This window comes from Macrotis lagotis, chromosome X (assembly GCF_037893015.1).
Source record: "Macrotis lagotis isolate mMagLag1 chromosome X, bilby.v1.9.chrom.fasta, whole genome shotgun sequence".
Taxonomy (NCBI): domain Eukaryota; kingdom Metazoa; phylum Chordata; class Mammalia; order Peramelemorphia; family Peramelidae; genus Macrotis; species Macrotis lagotis.
The window spans coordinates 294460995-294471974 of NC_133666.1; the positions used below are offsets into that span (position 1 = coordinate 294460995).

At 39.9% G+C, this 10980-nt stretch overlaps 1 protein-coding gene across 4 annotated transcripts in view; it reads right to left on the reverse strand.

The window, feature by feature from the left end:
- The window catches only part of ZNF532 (zinc finger protein 532), a 125098-nt gene extending 123909 nt beyond the window's left edge, over positions 1-1189 (reverse strand). Inside the window, exon 1 of one of the 4 annotated variants that reach the window (XM_074200654.1) lies at positions 1166-1189. The gene's annotated coding sequence lies outside the window, so the exon portion shown is untranslated. Of the gene's footprint in view, positions 1-91; positions 199-361; positions 405-590; positions 666-1165 lie in introns of those variants that run through there. The other 3 variants (XM_074200651.1, XM_074200653.1, XM_074200655.1) reach the window with 3 other exon arrangements.
- Between the last annotated feature and the right edge of the window lie 9791 nt (positions 1190-10980).

Below are 10980 nucleotides of genomic sequence, written 5' to 3' on the forward strand. Positions count from 1 at the left end.
GCGCCACGCTCACCTCCGCGGCGCCCCGTGCCCCCTCCCCTGTGCCCGGGCTCCCGCACCCCCGTGCCCCCTCCTTCCTCTCCCCACTTACCTCCCACAACCTGGCTCAGATGTGCGTGTGTGTGTGCGCGCGTGTGCGTGTGCGTGAGTGTGTCTGTGCGTGTCTGGGCGCCCACGGGCAGCCCCCCCGGGAGGGAGGGCTCCCCGGCTCTGCCCTCGCCGGGGCGCGTCGGCGGCACACGACGGCCTTCGAGCCCACGGCCGCGCGGGGCGGCCGCCCCCCGCGCGGCGCCCCGGCCCCCGCGCCCCGCTGCCCTCCCGCCGCCGCCGCCCCCCGCCCCCCCGCCCCCTCCGCGAGCACCTGGGGAGGAGCAGAGTCCGGCCCCCGCCACCCCCGGGGAGGGCGCCCGGGCCGTCCATGGGGAGCGGGGCGGCCGCAGGAGCGGGGGGCGCGCGGGGGCGGGGGAGCGCCCGCTCACGTGGCCCCGCTCGGCGGCCGCGGGGCCTAGCTCCGCCGGCGCCCTCGGGGGCGGCCTGCCCTGCCCGCCCGCCCCGCCCGCGCCCGCTCCCACGCGGAGGCGCGCACCCACCCCCTTCCCGGTGCGGCCTCGGCGGCGGTCAAGCCCGGGCGTCTGGGCCGCGGCTCGGATGACCTTGGCGGGGCGCGGCGCCGGCCGCTGCTGGGGCCGTGGCGGCGGCGGCGGCGGCGGCGGCTTCCATGTCACGGGCGTGTCCTCCGCGTCCCCGCTGCCCGGCGGTGTCGGGGCGGCCTCGCCGGGCCGGCTCGGCCGGGGCCTGGGGCCGCCCGAAGCCCCGCGCCGCCCCGCCGCGCGCGGCCCTGCGCCTCCCTCCCGGGGAGCTGCGCGCGACGGCCCGGGGCGGCTCGGCGGGGTAGGCCGCGCGCGGCGGGGCGAGCCCCGCGCCCAGCCCGAGCCGCGGCCTAGGGAGGGCGGGGAGGCGCCGCCGTGGCCCCGGCTCGCCCAGGCGCGGCCGGAGAGCCGAGCGAACAAAAGAGAGGAGAGGCAGAGGGGGAGGGGAGGGGGGGCTGGGGCTGGGGGAAGGGAAGATTGGGGAGGGGGTGCCGGTTAGAGACAACGCATGCAATATGCTATTCTTCGGAGCACCAGCTTAGATTATTACGGATTTTAAAACAAGGCTGACAGACCTGCCAAGTCTCACCCATATGGGGCTGCTGGATTTTAACTCTCGCCCTGGTGATGGTGGTGGTGGTGGTGGTGGTGGTGGTGGTGGTGGTGGTGGTGGTGGTGGTGATGGTGATGGTGATGGTGAGGAGGGTGGAGAGGATTTTTTTTTTGTCCAACGTGTATTTCAATCAGACATTTTAGGATCTGACTCAGTCCTCTGAACGGCCACAAGCCGCAGCTCCTGGAGAGCAAGGCCTTGCTAAAGATGGCTGGAAGACGGCGAGAGGCAGAGGGTGGAGGGGGGGTGGGAATCCTGAGGGAAAGAAGGAGTGGTGAATCTCCGAGCCCTAGAATGCTGGCAAACCAAAAAGGGGAGGGGGGAATCTTAAGGGAAATTAATTTTAAGCTTCTCCCTTCAGGAGAAAGAAGGGGCCTTTTATTTATAGGTGCAGCCTGAAGCCCTTTTTCTCTTTAAACCGAGCCACAAAAGGAGTGAAGACACCCCAGTGGGGAGAATGAGTCAAAAAAGCCACGCATTTTGCCATCAGAGAAGAAAGGGGAATTGAGACTTGATTAAACTATGCCATTTTCCCTTGCTGTAGTAGTTTTCTTAAAGTGGCAAAAAAAAAAAATGGTATGAAGAAAACCCAAAGGAAAGAGAAAACAAGATGCAACAGCCCAAGTTTTGTTTTGTTTTTTTAATTCTAGAAGCAAGGGGTTTTTTTTTTGAGTAACATATGCAATTTTTCAAAAAGAAGAATACACACCAGTCAAACTCATGTATAATATTGAAACTCTCTGTGTCTTAAAGGTGAGATTACATGGTTTTCTATTGTAGATTGAGCCTCTTGTTTTATCCCTTTACAAATGGATGTCATGGTCTTTTGAAATGTCCACTTTTTATTTTTTTGCTTTTTTGAGGGGAAAACATCACACCAAATTGAAAACCAATTTAAAGGACACAATGCTAATTGAACACTGGGAATAGAACAAAATTCTGAAAAAAAAATAAAGAAAGAAAAGATGCCTTTCTCTCCAAATCTGCTAAGACTCCACTTGGCTCTATCACCACAAATATTGCATCAAACTAGGCTACACCTTTTTAAAAACCTGCTACACCATTTGACTTAAGTCCAGTGTCAAAGAATATTTCCGGCTCACTCTGTGCTCATGAAATATTTCTGGGTGTTTCCTTTTGTTGGGTTCAAATTAGATTAATTAGTTAATGTCTGCAGAGGGTTTGGAGAAAGAAAAGCATTTGAAAGATGCATACTGTACATTAACTTCCATTGTTCTTATGTTATGGAGGTAGAATAAAACAGTTTTGCTATTTAAAAAACTTCTTGTGAATGAACTGAAACATAATCTGAGAGATGTCATTATTCTGTAGTCTAAAAATCAAATCCCTTTTGATTTGCTTCTAGTTGCATAAAAATTTGATTACATTTGCAGTTTTAGAAAGATCTTTCTAAAAGGAACATTTTTTCAACAGCATACCTCATTTGCCAGTAACATGATAAAATCAAAGTTCATCAAGGACCTGAAAATAATCACTTCCAATCCTATATGAATTGTATTTTCAATTTTACTTGAACCTTGATTCCTTTTTCCTCTCTACATCTCGTATGAGTCCATGGCCCTATGAGTTACAGTGTACTCTGTATTGTCTGCAACAGATTGCAAATATGGTATTTTTATATATATTCCATGGAAGTATAAGACAAGCATGCCATAATATTTAATAAATGCTTTAACATTTAATAGATTTGGACTCTGGCTTATTTGGTAGCATGTCCTCAGCCCTTTTCATTGTCGTTCATGTTAAAGAACAGTTAAATGCATTTGAAAGGTTCCAAGATTTTTCAGTAGATGGAATGTTTTCCATGGACTGTCTTCATCTTCAGAATTTTCTCATGGTCTCAAAAAGGCAAAGGTAATTTTTGAACAGGTCACTTTGCAAAATCATTTCAAATCATGTCTTTCCCCAAATGGCAGAAGTCCTTTAGAAAACTGATTTGCATTTGTGTCTCAATACATAGATAGTAGAATCATTGTGATAGTCTTCAAAACATATCAATATATCACACTGGTAGTAGAAGATTCAGTTTTTCCACAAATCATCAATCTCTTATTTCTAAAAGGGTAATGGAATATTTTGCTAACTTTGTTATTTACAAAAGAAATAAACAACTAAAAGCATAACACTCCAAAATACTGCCTTTCAAAGTATTTTAAAAATTCAATGTTGGAAGGATTTTTTTTAATTCAAAATATAAAATAAAAAAATCCTTTACCCCATCAAAAAATCAATACAAAAATTCTTTGGAAGAATGCACACTGTCTTCTATTGCTTTATATAACTATAACAGAGGCAGTTACTTGACTTTGCAAGATTGAAACATTAGTGTTTCTAAGTGTCTTGCATAAAGGTCAACACAAAGAAATCATGTAACATTAATGCCAAAAAAGAAACTACAAGAATTTCAGTTCCTTGGAGAGTTTGTTGTTTGGGGGGTGGGGCAGGATTTTTTTTTTTTTTTTTTGCTAAATAATGGATTTTTCAACAGATACCCATGAGTAGACCTTAAAATGCCAGCTTCGGTTTTTTTAAGATGGTTTTTCTCTTTCACAGACTTCGTTGGTAAGGCATAGAGATATCCCTCCACATATATTTTTTCTTCTATATTCCTCAGTGAAAATAGGAAAACATTCTATAGTTAGAATACATAGGAGGTGACAAATACACTTTCCTAGCTAATTTGCAGTATGTGACTCCTCAAACTGAAAGGTCTATCACCCCTAAAGAGATATAGGCTAAATTTATCAATTTTTTTTAAAGTATTGCTCACTTTGTCCTTTAGTCATGTAATTTTAAAATTTGTATACCAGTGGTTATCCAAAAAAATCTACCAGATTTTATTTTGGTTTCAGTGATGATAAAAAAAGATTGCTTTGATTATCTGCTTTGATTGGGATGGAAAATTGAGGGAACTTATAACTAAATTAATATGATGAATCCACTAGAAAGATAATGGTGTAGATTTCAATTCTGGTGAGCCTAAATGAACTAACAAGGAAAATCTTTGTGTCTTTCTTTAACTATATAAATTGTATAATAAAACATCTCTCATGGCAAGATTCATGTAATACAGTGGGTCTTAGGCAGTCAATGCCTAAAGGTGAAGGATATAAAAATCTGATCACTGAAAAACTAGTATAGATGAATCTTGAAGTTTGACATTCAAGCTAAACAATTAGAAAAATGCATCTTTGGACTTTTATGAAATAATTTTCTCAGCCTGTTAGAATGTGGTCCCAAGGAGGCCAGATCCATGAGTCTAATCCATTACAGGTCAATATGCTTAACAGACAAAAATACATCCTCAAAATCCATTCTACTGAGCATGGAGGGTGGGATGGGGGTTGAAGTTGGGAATAGGAACTAGTTGAGATAGAAACCATTCCCTCTCCTGGAAAGATTTACCAAAAGCAAGTTGGAACTATACTCCAAAAGCTATTTTCCATATATTTTAACCCACTGATACCATCACTAGTTCTATATCATAAAAAGCTCAAAAAGAGGAAGGAAAAGGATCCATATTTGCAAAAATATTTATGGCACCTCTTTTTCCAGTGACAAGTAATAAATGAATGAAATATTGTATTATAAAAAATGAAGGGGTCAATTTCAGAGAAATCTCAACAAGACTTATATGAACTGATTCAGAGGGAAGTGAGAACAAGAAGAAAAATTCATAAAATAATATTGTAATAACTTTGGAAGACCTGGAAATGCTGATCAATATAATATCCAATCACAATATCAGAGGACTAAATAATGCTGCCCCTCAAAGAGGTGAAGTATTTAGGGCGCAGAAATATTTTTCAAACACAACCAGTGCAGAATTTGTTTTGATTGACTGCAAATATTTGTAACGGTGTGTGTGTGTGTGTATCTGTGTGTCTGTATGCATGTCTGTGTCTATGTTTTCTTTCCCATGGAAGGCAGCGATAAGAGGAAGACAAGGCAAATCTTAATTTGAAAATAAAATAGTCAATTCTACCATAACTTTTATTTTGAAAACTAGAATTTGTTACAACAGGATTGATATATTAGGAAAAATTTTGAGCATAACACTAATTTTTACTTTGCTGATGCTTAATTTCTTTCAAAAACACTCCATAATCACTCACAAACTGCAATCCTCTTTATGCCACTAGATACCCACTCCTACAAGCAAACTTCAGGTCTTTGTCAAGAAAAAGTTCCATATTTATTTTATGGAGGAGCTTTGGGGAGCTAATCTGCATTCCCTTCCCCACTGAGAATTTTCCAGCCCCTGAAGCAATCCAAACCATTCAACATGTAAAAAACTGTGCTACCACTTTTGGTAAGTGTCTAGCTTTTTTGCAAAATATGTCACCAGTAAATTTTTTGAGTATAGGGCCCCTAACTTCATTGTCTCAATAAGTACTGTGGTTTTTATTGTGAGAAAAGCATGGTGCTTTTGGGGAGCACATATGTCTGATTAGAAACATAACCAACTATAATTATTTCAGAAAAAACAATCTACAGCACACATCCACTGAGATTCTAGCTCAGGACACCATCTGGTCAGACTAAGCTAGCACCAAACTAGAAGGAAAAAAATAAAACTTGAAGAATTTGAGCAATAAATGATTTTTGTCAATGACTTGAATTAAAGGCATAGATGGCATTTTTAGCAAAGGTTATAGATAATACAAAATTAGGAGAAACAGATTAGACAACATATCCAAGATACAAAGTTTATTTAGAATAGTAGACTAGAGCTAGTCAAATAAAGCCCAACAGGAATAAATTAAAAAAAAAAAACCTTGGAGATAGATATTTGTGTGTGTGTGTGTGTGTGTGTGTGTGTGTATTTTAAATCAACCATGCAGGTACAAAATGGAGAAAAGTATTGGCTAGATAGCAGTTCATGTGAAAAAAAAATCTGGGCAAAAATTCAATATGAGTCAGTGTGCCATGGCAGCCAAAAGAAGAAAGGCTAGCAAAATCTTTGTCTATATCAATAGGGGCATAACATCAAGAACATGGGAGGTGATAGTCCTATTGTACCAGTTTCTTATCAGACCACATCTGGAGTATTATGTTCAGTTCTTGGCACTGTAATTTAGGAAGGCATTAAAAAACTGGAGAATCTTCCTACAAAGCACGACCAGCATAATAAGAGGTCTGGAGAATCAGTGATTGATTGAAGGAACTGATGATGTTTAATTCAAAGAAGAAAAGACTAAGCCAGAGACATGATGACTATCTTCAATTATTTAAAAGGCTATTGTGTTTTTTTTTTCCGACCCCACAGAGTAGAATCAGTAGCAACAATGCAATAATGAAAGTTGGAGAGAGGATTTTGCTTCAATGTAAGAAAAAAACTTTCCTTAAATTATAACTGTCCAAAAATAGATCCACTTAATAGATTGTGGGGAGTCCCATAAGTGGAAGCTAGAGGGCTTGTTGGGAATATTGTGATATGGGAATTCCTGTTGAGGTATTGGTTGAACTCTGCTGTATTTGAGATCCTTTTTCACTGTTTGAGTCAATGATTCTATAAAACATGTCAATTCCTGTCATCCATCAGTGACTTTCGGGTTATTTTTAAATTTTCCTTTTATAATAACATTCCTCAATAAACATAAACATTTAAATAAACAAAGAACTAAAACGATTATAATAGATGCCAGGAACTTCTATTGCAGAGAGTTTTTTAAATTATTTTTATTAACAAGATAGGAACTAGATTAATATATTTTTATTAACAAGATAGGAACTAGATTAATCATTCATTGACAACTTTCAAGATTTAAAGGACAGGACAGATTTCTTATACCCCCAAATTGAGTTCCTATATCAAGTTATTTCCTCAAGTCATTTTCTCTAACCATACCCATTTCTCCCCTTCTTTCTCCTGCAGTATAGTGCATGTCATCAGTTTAAATGGTCAACTAGATTTTATTACACTGTATGGAAATTTCAGGTTACAATATGGAAGCTTATGAAATATCTTTTTAGTTGAATTAAAATATTTTAATAAGTGATTATCTCTCTAACCTAAAATTCTTTCCAGACTTTTCAGACTTTTCCTCTTAAGAAAGTTTGTAGATGGTCAAGAAAAAAAAATCTAAGTCTTAGGGAAATGGATTAAGAGTGGTCACCAAATTGATGACAAAAAGTATTTATATTTTAGTTGAGATGTGGCACCCCAGGCTCTGAATTAATTCACTTTATGATCCACTTAAAGAAAGTGCCCTTTTTCACGGGGAGGAAGTCCTTTGAATCTGAAAAAAAAAGTGATCAGATTTACTAAATCACTACTGTTCTAGAATGTGGGCTTCAAAACTATATTTTAACATATTGCAACCTTTTGGGGGTTCTGTTGCTATGTAACCTCAAATTGCCTTGGAGTAGAGAAGTGTTTCAGTGATTATGCACTGAAGGGGAAGGGAGGGAATTACAGCAGTTTGAACATTTCTCTATATTAGAAATGCTTAGATTTAGAAAAAATGTTAAGATAATGAAAATTTGTTTCCCCCAAACTTGTACCTAAATGTGCAGAGTACAATACTGGCATTTTTCTTCAACAAAAAGACACAGCATTACTCCCTGGGTTTGAAGCATTAAACTATTCCTTCCAAATACAAAAACCCTGTCATTTCCCTTCAACATTCAGGTTCTTCAGGCAGCTGGTCTTAAGTCTGGTTTTCACTTTCAGACCTTCAACATTCTATTTGGGGATGGGGGGTGGGAAAGGGAAGGATGGGTCTCAAGAGAGCAACAGAATTTTTATTTAGGCCCTAGGGGTATAGCTAAGCTTCCTCCCTTAGCAATTTAGAGATACTGTCCCACCATTCCTGCACTAAGCATGCTAGTTTTTATATACTGTGAATGTCCCTAGAGCTTCTTTTTGTATCCCTAGCATTTAGCATGACGCCTAACACATATTAGATACTTAATAAATGTTTATTGATTGACTGATTTTATATTTAAGCAAATTAGATATTCTCTACTTTTCCTATTTCAGATGAGTCATTTTTGGAGGTTCTTGGTTTCCCTTCCTTCTTTCCTTAATCATGACTCTCATTCCTTTCTCTAAAAATGACTCTTCCTTTATTTTTTTCTTGTCATAGAATGACTGCCAAGTCAACAGCATTGCCATAAGTCTCTACACTCATTTCCTCCACCAGAAATTCATGTTCTTTCTCAAGAGAAGACAAGAATAATATTTTAGAGATTAGAAAGCACTTTCCTCAAAACATCTCCCCCTCCACTGTAACCAATGCTATTCAACCAACATTTTATTATGTACTTATCAAGTGGAGGAAGAGTGAGAATACAAAGACAAAAATGAAATAGCCTAGCCCTCACGGAGCTAATGGGAGGTTGGGCTAGGAGAAGGCACTAGTTCCCAAATAAGTTAGAACATAAAAACCCCAAAATAAATTTCAGTCTTAATTTTTTCCCAACTAACTGGAGTTGGGCCTACTGTGCATTTCCAACTGGCATCCCATTGGCACCTCAATTATATATATATATATATATATATATATATATATATATATATATATATATAATCTTCTATGTCTTTGTGGGATATGTCTGGATAAATATGACCTCCTCAGACCTAATTAACATTTAGAGTTATCCACAATCTAGATTCATTCTGTCTTCATATTACTTCCTGTTCAACAGTTTCTATTCCAATCTAACTAATCTCTTAGGCAACACTACAAGCCAACATTCCCTTTTCCAGGTCTTGGAGCTTTAGTATGAACAAATCACTACTTGTCAGGAATGCTTTCTGCTTCTTAGAATCTTTATCTTTCTTCTAGGCTCAGGCCCTCTAATGAACTCCCATGTTTAATAATCTTTATCTACTCAAATTATTTTAGATTTACTTACAAATCACCACCACCCCTGTAGAATAAACTCCTAGAAAGTAGGATGTTTTGATTTGCATGCCCAGCATCTACCACAGGGCTATCTATTGAATTTGGGAGTAATTTGAAGAAAAAGTAAGCACTATTAACTAAGTCTCTGGGGGAGTCCTACTGAGCATGTGGCACCTGAGTAGCGTCTCTAAGGAAGATAAGGATTCTGAGAGCCCCAAGGTGAGGAGGGAAGGCATTCCAGGCACTAAGGACAAGCCCAAGCAAATGCAATGAAAGTTGGAATGCTGAAACTGAGAACAACTATTATTAAAATTAAGTATCATTTAGCAATTTCTTCTGTAACAGTATATCTGTTCTATTTCAGTATCTCTCTTTCAGAAGTCATAATACATAACCTCATCTTTAAGACAATTCCCAACTTGACTACTTTTATATATTTTTTCAAAATATTTTTGAATCTCTTCTCTACCACAATATAGAAGCAGACTTGTAACTGACCATCATTTTTGAAAACATGGTATTTTACAACAAGTCCAGTCTTGGAAGCTTGGAAAACAAATAAGGGCCCATAAAGTAGAAAAGGAGACTTCATGATATGAGATCAAGATCTTAAACTGTTCAATAGATGTGAAGGAGGGAAAGAGAAAATATCCCATAGTCATATCCCCAAGAGCCTACTGAGATCTAATGCATTTATTTGAAATGGAAAAGAAAATAGAGCTTTGGAAATATCAATTCTCTATATATTTCTAGTCCAAGACAATCATCCAGCAAAGCCTTTATTGTGATCAGATAAAATTTGAGGAGATAATATAGGTGTAGAAAGAAACTACAATATTTTCATTGGTGGGAGGTGGGGAGTTAAGGTTTTGTTCTGAATATCTATTTACATTGCCTACAAAGAGGAAAGGGGAAGGACCAGAAAATTAATTTCCAAATAAAATCCTCTTTTTTATTGCTGAACTACAAAAGTTAACTTAGTCAATATACCTTTATTATGTAGCTGTACCATGTTTACAAACTATACTAAATGCTGGGCAGAAAGGCAAAGGACAGATTCTACTCACAATCTAATGGCATAAGACAACATCTTAAAATGTTGCTGACCTGGTGGTGATGGTGAAGAGAGGGAGGGCAGCAAAGATGGGAACTTGTTGGATGTATGGATACTCCAGGGACTTCACTGAAATGGACAATCGGGGAAGAGCTGTCCAATCAGGAAGGTCGCAGGAGTGGACAGGAGTTTCAGAATTTATGTCATCTTGCATTTCTGGAGAACATAATGAAGTTCAGAAGAGCATATGAGTAGGAAATTCTGGTGAGGAAGGTCCATTCCCCATGCAAAGCATAGCTGATCTGTAACTTGGATAGTTACCTGGTATGCTGGGAGGGTAAATGATTTGGTCATCATCAGAGTTAATGTGAATCAAAGTTCAGGACTTGAACCCAGGTAGTCTTCCTAAGGATCAGATCCAGTCTTTACCTAGTCAGCACATCGCCTCTCATGGACCCCTTTACTACCCCAAAATCAAACCCTACATAGAAGGGGAAGAGAACATCTATGAAGGACCTGCTATATGCTTAGCTGAGAGCAACACTTTAGATATCTCATTTGACATAATAAATTAAGTTATATATTTTTTTTCCTCTAGGGATCATATAGGGTACTATCTTTTTAATATTGTGCATCTTTTCACCTGTTCCACCATCTTTTACTATTTCCTACCCCTTATCTATCCCTGAACAAGCACTCTGCAGAAAATCATACAGTATAATTATCTAAGCATATAACACCATCAGAAGAGTTTTCACCATTTAGCATCATTTGTGCAAAAAATAAAAAACCACCTCACTATCCTAATACTTTAGGAAGATACAAAATTATTCTCCCTGGGTAATTTAC